This window comes from Lonchura striata, chromosome 6, assembly GCF_050655825.1.
Source record: "Lonchura striata isolate lonStrDom1 chromosome 6, ASM5065582v1, whole genome shotgun sequence".
In the NCBI taxonomy this organism is placed as follows: Eukaryota; Metazoa; Chordata; class Aves; order Passeriformes; family Estrildidae; genus Lonchura; species Lonchura striata.
In genome coordinates, this window is record NC_140708.1 from 15,116,733 (window position 1) to 15,127,923 (window position 11,191).

The 11,191-nt window shown below is 40.3% G+C and overlaps 1 long non-coding RNA gene across 1 annotated transcript in view; it reads right to left on the reverse strand.

Annotated features, from left to right (window-relative positions):
- LOC144246566 (uncharacterized) overlaps positions 1 to 11,191 on the reverse strand; it is a 63,843-nt gene that overhangs the window by 22,262 nt on the left and 30,390 nt on the right. The window lies entirely within an intron of this gene.

Here is an 11,191-nt window from a genome sequence, read left to right on the forward strand (position 1 = left end):
CAGGCACATACCAAGTGTTGCTGTGCAGTGTCTCTTACCCCTGTTATCCTCAGGCAGTCACAGACACGTGGTGTGGGACACCTCCACCCCCTCCTCTGCCTTCCCAGCAGGTGCTGCTTATTGTGTGCCTGGCTGCAGAAGAAAGCAGGGATAATGTCCTCCTCTAGACGAGGAAGAGGCTGTTGAGCATGCTGTGGTCAGTTGACAAATGAGGGAAAACCAGAGTAGTAGTTGTGTGCAAATTAATAGCTCCCACTGCTTCATAACACACGTCTCCCAGCAGATGCCACAGGTAATTATGCAACTGAGGGTTGTGCTTCTGGGAGCACTCATAAAATACAGCTTTTATCTTGCTGCTTCCAGCCCATGTCTGGTAATGTATAAATAATGCTAACAGCATCCACCCAGACGGTCAAAGATTGGATGTGCACTGGGTATATGCATGCCTGGTGAAATACAGATTTTGCTGCAAACTTGAGATATGCTAGAAGAAGGGAAGAAAAAGGCCCTTAAATACACACCTACTGGGGTGATACCTGTAAGTTACAAGAACTCCTTTTTAGATAAGAAAGCTGGGTATTTAAGGACTTTCTGAGTGTCCCTTTAGGCATGCAGCCTTCAGACTGATTCAGGATAGGTTATGAATATGGGGTGGCAGCTGCTTGACGTGGGTCTGGCTCCACACAGCAAGCTGACAGCTTCATATCCCAGGACACTTCAGCAATGTGACAGCTGGGATAAGCAGGAAACTCACTGTGCTGCAGTATAGTAACAGGAGAATTCTCTGCCAGTGGGGCCATCATTATTGTAAAGATAGATAGATGCTAGTGTGCTTAGGAAAATAAGCAGGAGATAAAAATTAATTTTTGCTGCATTTGGTTTCCCATACACTTGTCTCATTCTTCCACGTGTGCTTTGTACCTCTTCCAGCCATACCATCTTGCCCCACAAATATGCATAAGCATAAGCTTTTCCCATTATATTGCCCACAGATCATAGACACAGTCTTGCAACTGAGAATGCACCAAGTATATTGTAAATGCCATCCAAAAATATGGTGACAAAATGGAGAAATGAAGGAGTTTTGAGGACGGCATGCAACAAGAGCATGTCTGTGGAGGAGCTAAAACACAACTCTAAAAACATGAACCACTGGTATTTCACAATATTTGACTATACCACTGGTATAGTCACAATGGAGGGGCTGCTACAGCTACTTTTTAGCTTTGGTTTTGTTATTCAAGCTTGTCAAAATGAGAACAATACCTGAAAGAAACAATTCTGCAGTGCAGGAGAACATCTTTTTGTAAATTAATTGCATGTGTGAAGATGGCTTTAGGTGCATTGAAATAAATCACATTGTAGTTTATCGACAAATGTATGCAATATGGCAGGCTCACAGTGGCTACAAAACTGAGAGAGATTCGATTATCTATAAATAATTCCTCATTATGTGTCAATGTGAGGAAGTACAGACAGAAACGTGAGCTGAATAGAGGAAGAAGATCAAAGGAGCTGAGCTAAATATTCAAATGCAACAATTTGATAGAGTAAGGGAGCAGAAAATCAAAAAACTACCTACAGTGATTGCTGATTCTGGGAATTGATGGTGGTCATACATTTTTACTGTTATCTTCCTAATGATAAAAATGCTGGGTTTTAATCTGAAGTTGAAACATTGCACTTTTTTCACCACTTTTTCTAAATTTTCAGTGGAAAGCTGATGCAGCTCTGTGATGCAGCTTATATCTCTTTATGAAAAAAATACTGAAAATTTTTGGCAATTCTATCTTATGAAAACTAAAGCTGTTTTGCCACAGAACAAAGAAAAAAATTATCTTAAAATGGAAGTAATTTACCAATGCTTTATAAATAAAAGAATGCCATTTGGCATATCATCAGTGCATGTTAGCACACAGTCAGTGTCACAAACAATAAAAAACAATCTAACTGGGAAAAAACCCTTCCCAAACCTCAAAATAAGGAAGAATGTTCATTCTGAAGTAAGATTTACTAAAAAACACCCTCATCCTTCTGAAGTTTCTCCTTCACATGTATTTCTCTATAATAGAAGAAAAAAATACATTTTAACTGCCAGCATTTCATGCCTCAGAAACTTCTAACTTTGGTTGGCTTTCAGAAACAAAGCCATGAGAATTGTAGGAAGAACAGGCTTCAATTATTGTATTACTTTTAACAAAATGTTATTGTATCTCTTTGTATCAATTTCCTAAATAGCACTCACCCTATCACATAGTTTTCTATAAAATTATTCATAGAATTACATAGGCACAAATATCAATATACTGAGGAACTTAATTTTATGTTGTGGCACAAACACTTTCTAAAATCCCTTTCTAAAATAGGTTTTTACAGTTTCATACCCATGACCAATAACCCGGCCACACTATGGTTCTACTTTTTAGTATATGTGATTCAGTAATTGAATATCCTAAAGCATGTTGTGAATGGTAAGCTTTTAAGGGTGCAGTAAATCCAGGGACAGTTGGTATCGTTCTAGTGAGAACTAGTAATTCTAAAAAAAGTAACTGCATCATAATTTCAGATTACTTAAACCCAAGAAAGTGCAAGAAAGCCCAAGAAAACTGTGTCATATCAAGCTTCTGTGATTCAGCAGATCAGAAAAATATTAAGAACCTCCCCCTGGGACTTACATCTGTGGATATGCTCCTGGTAGAAGTGAAGTGAGGATGCCTTAGTTACTGATTTCTCACTACCAATAGTTTTGTCCCACAGTCTTTGATTTTGGCTTGGCAGAAATCAGCAGGAACCTGCTGTTTCTGTAAAAAGCCTCCCCGTGGAGTGCTGGAAATTGAAAGGACCTTGATGTAGGTCCTACCAACCCTCTGTGTCCAGCCCTGCCCTTCGGGGTGATCAGCAGCAGCAGAGACCTTTAGCACCGAGCTTCTCTGGGATGCAGCAAGTTCATGAATCCCCAAAAAACCCCCGAGGAGCAACAGCTCTGAACCTCACTGGGCATACAGTCAAGTGAGAAGCTCTGCTCTTTGCATGCAGGATTTGAATTTCCAGGGCTGCTTCTTAGGCTCCTTGTCAGCCCCTAAATTCCTGCAGGAAGCAGTTGCCTGTGCAGCACTGCTCTCCAGAACCTTGGATAGCAGCCTCTCTCAGGCTGCATTGGAATTAAATAGAATAGAAAAGTAATCTCTGACAGTGGATACCAGCTCGAGTTAGGAAAACCCTTGCCAAAATATGGTTTTAGAGCAGGCATGGCACATATATTATTAAAAAGCTTTGTTTCTATATAGCATGCCAAGTTGGCAGAAATGCAAATTCGAAATTTAGAAGTGATTGCTAGGGAGCTAGTCAAGAAGAAGGAACCAGAGAGGAAGAAATTAATAATAGTATTTGTTTCTTTTGAAGAATAAATCTCGAGCCAGTTTTCCATTTTATGACAATCTTACATTATTCATCTGTCTCTCTAGGTCAGAAAACAGAAATAAATGTTATGTGACACTCCCTTGTAATCCAGTGGTACAAAATGGACTCTCACAGAAAGCTGCAGTATTTAACTCTGCTCTCCTGGCACATAGGGAGATACATTTTAGGGCCCTTTGTATCTCATGTGCCTGGCAAGATCCCTGTGCCTTTTTGAGAAGGGGAAAAATAAGTCAGCATAAAAATGTTACAGGAGTAAAACTAAGTAACACAGACTCTACATCAAGGATATTATTTCCCCAGGGAAAACTGGGATGATTTTTCATCCTCTTTGGATTCTGTCGTCTTTTTCAAAGTATCTGTTTAACCACAGAACTGACTTAAAGGACAAGCACTGAGGCTATCAGAATGCACTGCAGCAAATTCTCATCCACTGCTGAGAGAATGAGGGGGTGGAAGTAGGGCTGACACAGCTGTGATTAAAAAAAACCACACCAAACCAATACTTTTATAATAATAAAAAAGAAATAAAGAAAATGAGCAACATCTGATTACTACAGAGAAATCACTGATTTAGGTGAAAAAAAATGCCAAGAAACTTCACCTTCTACTTTCAAAAGCTTTTGTTGTTATTATTCCTCCTTTCTATACAAGGAGAAGTACAATTAGTCAGCCTTTTCCACCTCATGGAAATAACTTGTAGCTCAGACTTAAAGACCTGATAATGCTTTTATACTTAAGATGACCACTGCCAGGTATAATTCCTATGCTTTTTTACCATGTATAAGAGCAAATTCTGCAAGACTAAATCTGGGTTACTGGCTGTGGAGCATTAGTGACAGTTGTCTACATGTTCACACTGTAAGCAGAGTGCAGGAGAGCATTAATAACATTCTAGGTTAGGTCATGAATACTAATATATTTCTGCAACATCACAGAAAAAGCCTACAGCATCACCAGAACCTAAATCCAGGTATGCAAGTCTGTCAAGAAAAGAAAAAAAAGAAAAGAAAAAGATTAGTTAACTCCTTTCACCCTTGTCCAAGGAAGATTCATTTCATGCTGATAAAGTTTCACCACAGAAGGTCAGACACATTTTGAGCTAATTAGAGAGTAAGTTGTTGCACAGGATTCAGATGTCTAAAAGTAGTTAGGGATATGATTTCAATAGAATTCTCAGTACATGCCAATGAGACACGCCATTGTTACCCTGTCTTTCCACTCTGTGGATCCACAGAAATGGGATAAATAAAGTCCTGGCTCAGGCATGAAGTATCTCTTGAACTCATTACTGGCTATGCCTGAAGAATCTGCCAAGAGTATTAGGTTAAAAGTTATAGGAGATACTAAATCCAACAAAGGATTCAGCTTGTGAGACAAATACTGGAGTGGCATTGTAGTGATTTGACTTTAGATGAGGATCTTAAGCAGAAATTTAACACAAAAAACCATTTGTGCATGAAAGAAACAGTTGCTATTTGCAAAATTGCTTAAAGAAAGCTCTGTCACTGAGGTCATTGATGCCTGACCTCACCATAGCAGGTGTCTATATTACAACAGCATTATCAGGATTTTTTTGTTTCAGCAAATGTAAGTCCATTTAGCATGTGGTAGTGAGAATCCAGACCTATATATAAAACTCCTTCACATGTCAGTTTGCTTTAAATATGTATAAAATTCTGATTTTATAAGAAGGGTAAAAGGTCACCATAGAATTTAAATAAATTAATAAATAAAATAGCAATGATAAAAAGAACTGCCTGGTTCCACACCTCCAGAATTGCATAAATGACACGATTCCCACGTCAAATGGAAGGAAGAATTAAAAATGGACTCACAAAATCTCCACTAAAGACCTGGCTGAAACCCAAACACACACAAATTTTATGGCCTGAGGACTAGTCACCCTGTTACACTTTCAATTTTTGACACATGAACAGCAGAGTTCAAGAACATGAGCCAGAAATTTTGGCACTGCTGTGGCAGTTCGTCCTCTCTCCCCAGCTGATCAAGTTCTGCTTGTCTTGATACAGACTGGAGAGAGCAGCTCTCTCTCCCCTGTGCACCTGAAGAGACAGACAAGCAAAATATTAAACAGCTACAGATGCTGAAAGAAAAGCAACTGTTCAGTCAGCTCTTTGGGGTTTTTTCAAAGCTTTGCTTGTAGGACAAAACTGATGAGACTATCTGACGATTATTCAAAAAAAAAAAAAAAAGAAAAAAGCAAAGAAAATTTGCCTGATAGGAGCACAGCTAAAGCTTAATCTATTTATGTAGCAAAACAGAGGCAAATGGCTGTTAATATGCTAGAGAAGCACAGAAATTTCTGCTAATCTATTGACGGGGGACAAGCTGCTCTTCTGGCACAGTGAGGGCTGACATCAGACTACCAGTCTGACAAACCTTATTGCTCAAATCCCTCACACCCCCTGTTCTGCCTAAGACAGGCACTTGTCACTGCTAGTGCTTCCAAATGGTTGACACGCCAGAGCAGACCACATCCTATTTCCCTTTTTTTTTTTTTTTTTTTTTTTCCCAAGCTACAGCACAACACTTCTCCCTCACAGTCAGTGCATGGGGCACGGTTTCATTGCAGCAGGAAAAGCTTTTCCCTGCCAGACTGGCTGAAGGGTTCTGTGGTTGGTAGGAGTTGGTGCCTCCCCATCCCTATGACAGCTCAGTAGCTGCCTTGTTTTGTCCTGTTCAAGCAAGCAATGCCAGCTAAGGGTCACAGCACAAATTCAGCATTCAACAGGGGAAAAGGCAAAGCCCTACAAGTTTCTACTGATGGAGTAACACCACTGCTCTGTACTTTCCATGGGGAAACCAAACTAAAGAAATCTCTTTTTAAACACATCCCACTCAAAGACTAGGCTTAATGATAAAGTTCTTACAGTGCTGAGGCTCCCGGTCACAAGGTTCCATTTTCCTATGAGCAAAGCACCTTGGGAGAACACAGAGTTTTATTGCAATTTCCATATCTCCATTCACGATCAAAAGAATAAAAAAAAAGAAAGAAAAAGGATTTTTTTCCCTACTACCCTGCCCCATACTGCAGGCACTGAGTCTGTTCCTTCCAACAGCAGTGTACTCCATCAGTGCTTTTCTAAGTGTGCTGGAAGAAGAGAATTGCAGAAGGGCTCTCTCTTAGCCAGGCTTACCAGGTCCAGAGAAACCCATCTAGATATCTGTCCATTCCCAACATGCTCCCTGTACTGCAGCTCCTCCAGAGTGAAAGATAACAGCTAGCAGGAAGATCTACGTGTTTTCAATGTTATTTTTTAGGCTTACAAGATGCAAAAAATCTTGGTGAGAATCTGTCCATGCGTCTTTGACAAAGACATAAGCAAGAACACTTTCCAAAGGACTGTTCTGTCAACACACCAGAGGTCATGATGAGAAATGGAGAAAGGGAGAAGCCACAGAAGAACCAGCTGTCACACAGGCTGCAGTAGACTTAGTGTGGGGAATAAAGTAGAGGCCCTTGTCCACCAGCTGTCCCCTTTTCTACTTTCATAGACATATTTTATTGGTGTTCTCCCTTACTGTGTGTCTTAATTAGCAACTCTGCAAAGTACATTAAGGGATCTGACTGTCAGGTCTTCTGCTGTGACTCCACAGCTGTTCCATACAGAGCAACCAGGGAACATAGACAGAGGTGTATTTTCCTACAGAAATTAAAGCATGTCAGTAGATTTTTGCAGCCACTTTTGCAGCTGACATCCCCAGTCTAAGTGGTGCCATCTGTTAGCCATGTTGTGTACACGTTTTCATGAAGGAGACTGATAGAACTAAACTAAGTTCTACTCAAAGTAGCATAATATTGATCCTGAAAGAAGACCACTGGTGTCTTGTATCCAAGGGACTTCATTTTCAGAGTGATGTCAGTGAGCAAGGGGCTGCTGTGGAACTGTTCATCTTGGCAAACCCTCGAAGCATTTCCAGTCTCGTGCTCTGCATCCAGTGAAACATTTACCTGTGTTGTCCCTGCTGAACTACACTCTAACATTTGCTCCACTTTTATATGTGCCATGGGAGTACTTGAAAAGAGTAGATGGCCACCAAATTCAAAGCAAGGTCTGCTCTGCAATTCTCCTGGGAAAAAGTGGATGGTTATCTCCCCCTATCTGCTCCTCCCTCTCCCATCAAGCTTGCTACTTAACACAATTACATGCAGCATTTGACAACAGAGCTGATAAATTATGTGGCTGCTTGAATTGAAAATGTGAAGGATAATAGGGATAAATATCAATGCATTCACAGATGACACAAACACATTTCATCACTTTCAAGGCTTTTTGATTGTGCTCAGGAATGACTTGCATGAACTAATTCCTCAGTGCATTGTCTTAAACAATTCTCTAGAGGAAAAATGGACTGTGCCTAAGACGTAGATGACAGACAAGAGTGAAAACAGTGAAAACCCCACAAGTCCCAAAGGCAAAACAGCCCAGTGAGGCAGCAGTGGGATGCTGCCATCAAAAAAAAGAAAAAAAAAAAGAAAAAAAAGAAAAAAAAGAAAAAAAAAGAAAAAAAAAAGAAAAAAAAGAAAAGAAAAAAAAAAGAAAAAAAAGAAAAAAAAAGAAAAAAAAAGAAAAAAAAAAGAAAAAAAAAAAGAAAAATACTGTGTGGTTGTAGGACAGGTTTGTGCTTCCAATTTTTACCTCATATCTGAAGCTCTTGCTTGCAACTTCCTAGTGGAATGTAGGGGAAACATGCACCTGGCAGGGGATGGAAAGAGGTATGGAAAGAGAGCCACTCAGATGGAAATACACATGCTCTCCTCATGCTTCTCTTGCCCTCTCAACACTGACATTGCTGTCATGGTTCTTGATCTCTCTCTAGGCTATCTGATCTCCTGGAGCACATCAGGGCCTTCCCATGGCTTTGAGGGCCCTGACATATATGATATGACATATATCGGTTATGTTTTGCTGCCACCCCTCTCCAGCTCCCCTCAGCTGCAGGAACAGGCCACACAGCTCCTGAAAGAGAAACTTCTCTTCAGTTTCTGACCACGAGTCACCCAGAGGCAGGAAAGCAACTGCAACTACAGGGAAGCTGCATACATAATATATTTTTAATGGGATTCAGTACAGGTATGCTTTAGGCCATGGATCATGGATTATTTCTGGTGCCAGCCCTTGAGGTTTGGTCTGCAAGTGGGAACACAGGACTGCCTGGCAAGAAACTGCATCTCAGAATCCTTTTAGAGGTGAGAACTGGCTTTAAAAGGAGCAACCATCACAAGTGCTTGATTTCACAAGATACAACTAATCCTGGAGGCAGATTTTCTTTTCACAAACTGCCCTTACTGGGCTGACTCTCCTCAGCAAGGAGGTGCCAACGTAGCGTTTGTTAGCGAGGTGCAGCTGCAGGGAAGCACCGGGGGTTGGCCTCTCCTGGCACACCATGGCCTGGCACTGGCCAGAACTGAAGAGCACCCGTGGAGAAGCTGCAGATCCCATGGAATCTGCCTGCAGCTATTGCTCAGGGCCCCACTGTCGGGCTCAGAGCCCCAGAGCCACACAGCCAGGCTCTGCTCAGCATGGCAACAATTCATGCCATGGCATTTCCAGCAGCTCCAACGTATTGCAGAGCAACGGAGGGACAGGGAGGAACTCTGTGCCTCCTTGCACATCTCAGATAAATGAAAGCCAAAACCAGAGCCGAGCCAAATGGTTCCTTTCTCTGCAACTCATGGCAAATATTTTGAGGTCAGGAAAAACCAAGCTTTTGCTGTCTAGAGGCAACCAATTGTCTTCTATAAACATGGCATTTTGCATTGAGTCCTGTGCAAATTGGAATGAGACAATTCCAGACATCTTAAAAGAAAAAAATGGAAGCATTGAAAAAAATTATATACCCCTACTAGCTATGTGCTGATCCAAATTAAACCATATTTATGTCTTTGAGAGTGAAAAAATGTATTATTTGTATCATTTATTTATCACATAAAAATACCACGGGTTATACTTATGGCACAAACTCTTTAATTTTGAATAAATGAAAAATATGCATAGTATTAGAGTTGGAGCTGAGCAGCATAAAAAGGCATTAAAGTATGCTTTTCACCGGTTGACACCTCTTTTTAAGGCTAAAAATTAAAATGGTGAAAATAGAAAGCATCAATATTCTTGAAGGTTATATCCAAAAGGCTCAGTAACAGTATGTAAGTGGAGGATTAATGTCATAATGAACATAAAAATCTCACATTTTTAGATGAAAAAGCATGGAAAGCAAATGATGCACATTTGTTCATTACAACTTAATTAGCACAGCCTGATATTAAGGACCAGCAGTAATACTGAATGCAAATTGGGTATATCTATACTTCCATATATATATGTGTGTGTGTATATATATATCTTGAGTAATTGCCAATATGATAAGTGTTGAAATAAAGACTGTTGAAATGCTTCTGGGATTTGAGTGAAGGAATAATATCTCCATTTCAAACCTTGCTTCAAAATAACTTTCACTATTTATTTCTGAGAAAAAAAAATCTAAACATAAGTTTGATTTAAATCATCTTTCCTTAAAATTCCAGTTTTTCTTTATTGAGTTAGCAAAGAGAAGAGAAAAGAAAGGAGGAGAACATTTTCTGGCAGCTTCTGCATTTCTCACTTGTATTTATTAAGAAGTGAAAGGTGCCTAAGTGTTCATAGGTACCATGTACAATTAAAAGTTGTTTAAATGCAGGGGATAAAGTATAGCTTATTTGAAGTAGGTGACACCCCACAGATGTAAAGGCAGGTAATGATCCACACTGACGAGCTTGCAATAAAGCTCTTCTAACCAATGCAGAGGGCAGCAGTACAAACCATGTCACCAGAAGTTTTGTCCCCAGGAGAGCTGCAGCTCAGCTGTGCAGACCAAGACCACCTGCCTGTCCCTCAGCAGCTGGATCTCAGGGCTCCTGAAACTCCCACTCCACACAACCACCTTATTTTGACTTTGCTTTTCATTTGTAAGCAAGAGAGAATTTTTCTTCTGTACTGTTCACCACTACATGTTAAGGATTATTTAGCCCTTATTCAGTAAATACACTGCACAATATTTTTCTGATAAAGGTCCAATAGAAATGACAGGAAAGGAAATGACAGAACCCCCCCCCCCCCCGTTGTTTTGCATTAATATTCTCAGTGCAAATCAGATATCAGACAGTGCAGAAATAACCACAAAGTGTTAAACAAAGCTCATGCCTATTAAAATCTGAACAGACAATCTTTGTCCAGACCTTACATGCAGCCAGTTGCCTGATTCACCTTGCTGGTCTGCTCTGGATGTTTTGATGCCATTTTAATATTTTACTGGAGCTGGCAGTAACATACTTCAAATGCAAGTGACCCCAGAGAGAGCTATGGTCAGAACATGGAGAAGTAAATAGTGGTTTTGGCTCTTACGAGTTAAATGACATAGTCTGGCAGAGGAATGGTGGTAGAACTTCAACAAGGAAGATCAGAACACAATTATGCACGGCCAGAAATGTATTCAGTAATAATCCATCATGCTGTCTCTGGCTGCTTTGCATGCAGAAAGATCATCTGCTTTAATCTTCCCAGTTTCCAGACCCATACAGAGCATCATATATTATGCAAAAAGGTACTCTGGGTGGCACCATCGAGCTCACCACTGCAGTACCTCTTTTGTTGAAAAGGGTTTTCTTTTTCTATTTCCCACACCCTCCCTCAGCAAGTCTATACTAGGCATCCCGTTTCAGAAGATAATTTTAAAGTATTTCTGTCTCAAAGGAGAGATTCTTGCTACTCAC